At 53.8% G+C, this 6,032-nt stretch overlaps 1 protein-coding gene across 2 annotated transcripts in view; it reads right to left on the reverse strand.

Moving 5' to 3' along the window:
- Positions 1-6,032, reverse strand: part of MED24 (mediator complex subunit 24) — a 31,786-nt gene that overhangs the window by 25,202 nt on the left and 552 nt on the right. The gene's annotated exons all lie outside the window — the stretch shown is intronic.

Below are 6,032 nucleotides of genomic sequence, written 5' to 3' on the forward strand. Positions count from 1 at the left end.
CAGCAAGGAGGGAGAACCCAGACTCCTCACACTTAACCTTCAAACTGTCCCCAGCCACACACACATACACTCACACTTGAGATGACCACAACCCCTGTTACTCTGCAGCCTCATATGAACCTGACCTCCCTTCTCCCAGGCCCCCACTCTACCTTTGCCTGCTCCTTCCTCTCACTCCTGCCTGGTTACAGCAGCCCAGGGCCCCCACCTTGGGCCATTCCTGGATCCTACAGCTCCCTTCCCATCCCCCATAGGCCAAACTGCCCCTCTTAGAGAGAAGCTGTCAACTTTGTGACTGAGTTAGTGGGTGTTGGGTACATTTGGGGAATATCTGGGCCCTGAGGATAGTGGTATTCTGAGCTTAAACCATCCCTCTCTGGCAGGAAGCCTGGCACATCTCTGGGGGATGGAGGGGTGCCTCCTTCCCACTTCACAGTGGCAGGGAGGCGGCTTTTGTAGTCAGGCCATCTGCCTTCCCTGTCCCCCACCTCTCACCAGCAGCTCCTTTTCTAGGCTTGGCAGGATTCCCCCCAAGAACTGGACTCCTAAAGAACTAGGAGGGCTCCCTTAGTTGTGGACACGGGCCATCTTCAATTTCCCTACTTTGACTGTCTTGCCTCTCTGATCTGTACATATCAGAGACAGCCTTTCCATACACCACCTCTTTCCTCCACACCACATTAGCTCTCTAGAACCCACAGGCTCCCTGGCTGGATCCTCTCTCCCCAAGCATGGAACTCTATGAAAATCCTCCTGTGGATAAGAGACATCCCCTTTGGATATAAACAAAACCCTTCCTCCACACAGCCCTTCTCAAAAACCTTCCTTTTTGAGGCACCTGGGTAGCTCAGTCAGTTAGGCGTCCAAATTCAGTTCAGGTCATGATCTCATGGTTCGTGGGTCCGAGCCCCACACGAGGCTCTGTGCTGACAGCTCTGAGCCTGAGGCCTGCCTCAGATTCTGTGTCTCCCTCTCTCTCTGCCCCTCCCCTGCTTGCACTATGTCTCTCTCTGTCTCTCAAAAATGAATATTTAAAAAAAAATTGTAAAACCTCTTTTTTTATGTTTATTTATTTATTTATTTTTGAGACTGCGAGTGGGGGAGGGGCGGGGGGGTGTACAGAGGATCCAAAGCGGGCTCTGTGCTGACAGCAGAAAGCCCAATGCAGAGCTCAAACTCATGAACCTTGAGATCATGAACTAAACGGAAGTCAGACACTTACCTGACTGAGCCACCCAGGTACTCTTCTCAAAAACCTTTCTTACCCCACTTTCTTTTGCTGTCCATTTCTTCCCCCTCAGCACCAGTGAAGGCTGAGCTCCCAACCCTGCTCTCTTAGTTCCAAGCCCCAATGTCTTCATCTTGTTGGCTGGTCTGGCTGGAGAAAAGGGGCAGGTGGAAGCCAGCCAGACAGAGTGACATGGCAACACTGGAGCAGTGGCAGAAAAGGAGCTAGGCCAGAGTGGGGTCTTGGCTGGGGTAAGAGGCTGTGGAGAGGGGCACTTGGGTGGCTCAGCTGGTTGCATGTCCGACTCTTGATTTCAGCTCAGGTCATGAGCCCAGGGTCCCGGGATCAAGCCCCATGTCAGGCTCTGCGCTGAACGTGGAGCTTATTTAAGATTCTCGTGCACACGCGTGCGCTCTCAAATTTAAAAAAGGCTGTGGAGAACAGGGGTGTGGGTACCCAAAGGGATGGGAACATTCCTTATCTAGGCTAGAAAGAAGTATAGGGAAAAGTGACAAGAGTCTAGACCCAGAAACATTGAAATACTTGGTAAGCATACAAGGCACAGAAGGTTTTAGTTTCCTTTCTCTCCACAGGGAAACTGAGTCATTCCCCTCCCCAGCTGAACCATTTTCCTTTGGAAGTTTGCCTGGGTCCCCCCACTATGGGGAGTTACTTGGCAGCAGGTGGATGGACAAAGAAAGAGTTGTTCCTACACACTCATACACAGCTGGTTCCAAACCAGTTCCCTTCTCTGACCAGTCCCTACATCAAAATCCCTACTTTCTATTTATCTAGGGGAGAGGAGGATGGGGGAGAAGCCTACCAAAAGGACCCACCTCAGGGACAGGTCCTGGATCTCCCACCATTTCGTGTGTCTGTCTTCCCACTGCCCCATAGAGGTCCAGCAAGAGACCAGCCTGGACAATGGAAGGCAGCATTTGAATCCTTGGAGCAGTTTCCTCTCCCAACACCCTGAAGGATGCCTTCCCTTTCTACACGCCCATGTCAGAGGAGAAGAGACGTCCTGTGATCCCGAGGCCTGGACAGCAGCAGGGAAAAGAAGCCGGCCTGCCATTTCCTTTGCATCACCCCTCCCTCTAGGCCCTGAGAACCACTCTATACTAACCACTCTATACTCCTGGCTTCCACACCAGCTTGTTCTATCTCCTCTCATTGCGGGGGAGGGCTGCAATACAGTAAGGCCCAAACTGTATGGTAGAAGACATTGCGCCCCTACCTCTCCTCCCCTCTCTCCTGGCAAAGGCCAGATGAGGGGGCTGTATGCAAGAGTGAAACCAAAAGCTGGAAAATTTAGGGGGTCCAATATCTGGCACATATTAAATGCTTTAAAAAAAAGGTATCAAAAGAATGAATAAAAGTAGGAGAAACTCTGAAAAACAACCTGGAGAAGGTGTCAGTTTCTTTTTCTACTTCTTGCCTCAGCTACGAAGGGCCAGGTTCAGCCAGGCCTGAGTCCCTTCCCTAGCTCTCTGTTTTGTGACCCGTACCCAGGGTACCTGATGGGACAAAGATGATTGGTAGGGGGACATTAAGTTGCCATTTTACCCATGGGAGGGCAATTGTTGGTAAATTTCCCAGTCTCCCATCTCTGCCAGCCACTTGATCCCCAACTTCCATAAACCGTCCCCCCTTTCTTTTCTCCATTTCCACTACCTTTTCTTGATTGAAAGATCTCTAAGAGGAAGAAAAATCTGGGTTTTGGGTTCTCTTTAGGTTTCCTCCACTGTCTTTCCAGAACTCCCCAATAAGTGGGGCTATGTCTCCAGAGTCCAGGGGTGTCTGCTGAACACCTCATCACTTGCTAACATCACCCAGAGCCCAGGAGCTCAGGATGGGGGAGGGGTGGGATTACTGTGGCCCAGGCCACAGAGGTAGTTCCAGGGCAGGCTGGTAGAGGGCCTGTCCCCTGTTTCCCCAAACCCTTTGGGGCTTCTTGGCAGGGGTGGAGGATGCTGTGTGGGGTCTTGACTTCTAGGCTTTGGGGGAGGCTCTTCAGAAAGATATCTGGATCCCCTGGTTTCTAGGGGTGGGACCCTGAGAAATCTTGGGGTGCTTCCTAGCAACAGTCTGGGAAGGAAGGAGGGAGGAAGGGAGAGAGGGCGGGGCCCAGGCATAGCTGCTCTGATGAGAGCGCAGAGAACAGGCTGTTCCTGCTGCCTCCTTGGCAACCAAAATCTGAGAGGGAAGGGGCTGTCAGGCATATCCCCTTGGAGGGTCTCTATCCATACTCACTTGTGCCCCACCTCCCTGCTCTCCCCAGGGATTCAGCCCTGAAACAGAGGTGGGTGGGGGGTGGGAGGAGACAGCCTGGGTGGGGGTTTCCTGGCAAGAAGACAACAGAAGCTGGGGCTGAAATGACTCTGAGAGGAGCTAGAAGCTTCAAGAAATGGGGGTAGGCAGGATGAGTGGGGTGGAAAGAGGGGTGATGCAACACTGGGCAGGGGCTATAAGCCTAGACCTGGGCTGGATCCCAGCATCTGGCAGGATGCCGGCTTTGGAGAGTGTGTGCCCTTCACTTTGCCCTTGCCTAGGTCTGTTACCAGCCCATACTGGGAGCCAAGGAAGTGAGGTAAGGAGAAGATGGGAATGGTAAACTCTTGTCTTGGAGTTCAAAGTGCCCCAGTCTGCCCCTGGTGGGGGTGGGGGTGGGGAGGAAGGTGGATCAGGAAGCACTTCATTTTCTATGGCTTTGGGTCTAGGATTTCAAAAAGTCTCCCTCACCAGATATCTTTAGGGCCTTTCGTCAGAGAGATGTGGGGGAAGCCAGAATGTAAGGGAGACAAAACCGTAGCACTCTTGTGTTCCCCCTGTGGACTCAGTCACCCTGTCCTAATCCAGATTACTGCTAGACTTCCTCATTGCCTCTTTGGTTCTGTCTGATGGATGCAGAGTAAAATTGTATCTCATCTCACATAAATGTATCCCATGCATCGGGGATTCTACCTCAACTCCTTGGGCAGCCCAATCCCGAGACTATTTCCATACAGGGTACAGCACGCACCCCTAAGTACTGCACAGCACAGCATAGCCTTGCTCCCCAGGGTTTCAGCCAAACATGATCACTGAGGAGAGGACGTGGCACTGATTGGCAGACAGCCACCCTCAGTGCACCTCACACTGCACACTGCCCTGACTCTGCACGATGCAGCCTCCTGCTCCATGCTGCAGCTGTTGCATGTCCACTGCAAGCCCAGGCTGAACCCACAGGTTTACTTACTGCATGCTGACTCTGCACCATGCAGCCTCGACTCCCCAGGACAGCTGCCACTGCACCCCACAGGCTCTCTTCACCCACTGCAGACCCCTCATCATCACCCACTCTGCATCCCACACTGCATCCCACGGGTTTCATACCAGCTACCTTTCTCATCCCCATAATTCCAAGGGGTCCCGAGGGAGGCACCCTCCCCTCCCCCATGCATTACAAACCCCAGTTACACTCCCCCTCCCCTAAGAGAAAAGGCTCCAGCAAAGCTGAGGATGCAGGAGCCTGAGACTAACATGAGCAAGGGCAGCGCAACTAGGAGAGGCTGTTGGCCAGAACCCCACACATAAGCAAGTGATTCTGCCCAGTATAAACTGGGCAATTGGTAGAGCAGTTTCCCTTAACACACACACACACACACACACACACACACACACACACACACACACACACACACACCCCTCCCCAAGAGCAGACTGTGGAGACAGGGCCCCGCCCTGGGAGCCAAAGGAAGGCTATGGCCCCCCGCTGGTAAAACTGGGCTAATGACAGTGGGGGAACCGGTGGGGCCAGGGGGGGTGCTAGGGTAATTAGGGTTCTGCCTGGTGCTGGGAGATCCCGAGATGAAAGGGGCTCTGGCGTCACAGAGATGGTTTTATGTCCATGAATGCAGGTGTGTGCATGTGTGTGTGTGTGTGTGTGCGCGCGTGTGTGTACATGGGGGGTGGGGCTGGAACGGTGGAGACCTCTCCTTTGGGGAAGGAGATCCATTTTTATGCAGCCTGCCCTCCTCCTTAGATGGGCCCTGGTACCATGTGGATTTTGGTGGGGGCACGCAGGGGAGGAAATACCACCTCTGTGAAACTGAGAGTTGAGAAGATAGGGCAAGCCTTGCCCCCTCCCCTGCTCACCAGGGAACCAGACTGTTGAGGAAATAGCTGGTGACGATGAATAGAAAACCTATATTGGAAGAGGGTGACATTTGAAAGAGGAGGCAGTGGACCAGGTAATGTTAGAAATAAGAGGGGAAGGGAGGTAATGGGGAGTGAACCTCTAAAAGATTAAAAACATGAGATGATTGAGGTAAAAAGGACCTGAGGGGTCACTTGCCCAACCCTCACATTTTAAGGTTAAGGAGGCTCTGTCCCCGAGACCGGTGGTGATTTGCTCAAGGTCACACACTGAGTTACTGGCAAAGAAGGGCCCCAACTCAGAAACAAACTCTAAAGCTCCTATAGGGGTTTGGTATTTAGACTTTCTCCCCGACTTAAAAGGTGCAGGCGGCCGATCGATACTCCCTTCTCCATCCCCACGGTGCAAACCCAAAAACCTCGGATTCTTCCAGCAAGCCAAGGCTATTTTTTAAAATATGTCACCGAGCACCACTGCTGTCGGTGGCGCCTGGAGTGGGGCGGGCGAGCGCGAGCGGGGCGGGGGCAGAGGCGGCCGAGGGGCGGCCGGGCGGCTGGCCGGGGTCCCGGGGCGCGGCGGGGGGCGGGGGGCGGGGGCCGGCGGCGGCGAGGCGGCCTGCAGGGAGCAGCCGCGAGCCGGCCGGGCGCGCCGAGCCCGAGCCCCAGC

This window comes from Puma concolor, chromosome E1, assembly GCF_028749965.1.
Source record: "Puma concolor isolate L17-30 chromosome E1, mPumCon1.1.hap2, whole genome shotgun sequence".
Lineage (NCBI taxonomy): Eukaryota > Metazoa > Chordata > Mammalia > Carnivora > Felidae > Puma > Puma concolor.